The sequence below is a fragment of the Manacus vitellinus genome, unplaced genomic scaffold (genome assembly GCF_001715985.3).
Source record: "Manacus vitellinus isolate BGI_N305 unplaced genomic scaffold, ASM171598v3 scaffold_92_pilon, whole genome shotgun sequence".
Lineage (NCBI taxonomy): Eukaryota > Metazoa > Chordata > Aves > Passeriformes > Pipridae > Manacus > Manacus vitellinus.
The window spans coordinates 552,838-554,365 of record NW_021940877.1 but is presented as its reverse complement, the minus strand read 5'-3'; positions in this window follow the sequence as shown (position 1 = coordinate 554,365).

The window sequence follows — 1,528 nt, the reverse complement described above, 5'->3', positions numbered from 1 at the left end:
GGGGGGAACCAGAGGCTTGAGCAGGAGCCACACTGGGAGTTGTACCCTGGGAACCTGGACCTTGGCGGTTCCTTGGCTTCCTTTCCCGGGCACTGACACTCCCTCCTCCCTTCCCACCGAGAAACACTGGACCTGAGCTTTGCAGCAGTGCTGGAAACCTAAATCCTGACTGGTTGTCTCACAAGGGATTGCCTGGATTCCATGGACAGCACCACAGTGGGGTGTTAGTGCTGACTGAGCCTCTGGAAGTGCTGGGAGTTCTGAAGGAAGTCATGTGTCCGTCCCTCGATGGGTTTTTGGGAACAAGACTCGTGCAATTTGCTTCCTTTCTCCCTCTAGTTCTTGGTCCCGTTGCTCCTCTCTGCCTTATTCAGGAGCAGGAAGGTCTCAAAGATCCTACTCTAGGATCTAAGAGGGATGGGATTTTGGGAAGGAATTCCTCCCTGTGAGGGTGGTTTGGCCCTGGCACAGGTTGCCCAGAGAAGCTGTGGCTGCCCCATCCCTGGGAGTGTCCAAGGCCAGGTTGGACGGGGCTTGGAGCAACCAGGGCTGGTGGAAGGTGTCTGCCCATGGCAGGGGGTGGCACTGGATGGGCTTTAAGGTTCCTCCCAACCCATTCCATGATTCCATGATCTTTAGTTCCCCCGGGTTTCCTAAGACAGGAAAGGAAAGACCCTGTGATGGGAGAGGGAGAGGGAAGAAGCTCCAAATCCTGGAGAGGGAGGATGCAGAGGTCCGACCCCCCATCCCGAGTGTGCCTGTGTAGGAAATGCCATTTTCCTGCTTTCCCAGCTTTCCCAGCTGCCTGCTCAGCTGGAGGGGGTGGATGTGATCCAGGGCTTTCCCGGCCAAGGAAGTCAAGGCCAGGTGGGCTCTGACACCTGCTTTCCCTGTTTGCTGGACACGGGGGCACCTCGGGAATGCAGGTCCCTCCGGGTGGGAATTGGGCCGGGAGCAGCTGTTGGGATTCATCTGTGCAAAGAAAAGCTTGGATTTTGTACAAAATAACCCCACGATGCAGCCTGTCAGAAAATCAGGAATTCAGTCTCCCAGTATGTTTGGATGCCTCTGCTTCTGTCACCGAACCCTTCCCTGAGATACTTCCCAGCTTTTCATTCCGTTATCCCGCTGGGGCAGTTTGAACTCGGGAACGGGCACCGGGCAGGATGGGAATGCAAGGTGGAAATTCCAGGAGTCGTGTTTCCAGGCTCGTTTTCCATGGGGATTTGGGCCGGTCCCCTATGTTTGCCTCGTGGCTCCGTTCTGAATCCCCTCCCTTTGTGGGTGAACCGGGTTTGGTGGCTCTGGGAGGTCGGAGATGTGGAACATAAGGAATGCTGGGCTGCTTTTCCAGGCTACCCTCGGAATCTGCAGCTTTCCAAGGGCTCGTCCAAGAGCTCCAGAGCTCCCGTGGTCTCTTAACAAAGGAAGAGGTGACAGTTATTCCCAGGATCTCCTGGTGAGCGGGAATTCTTGCCAATGAATCATCTCGGGCAAGTTTGGATAAATCCCTTGGGATGTTTTTACC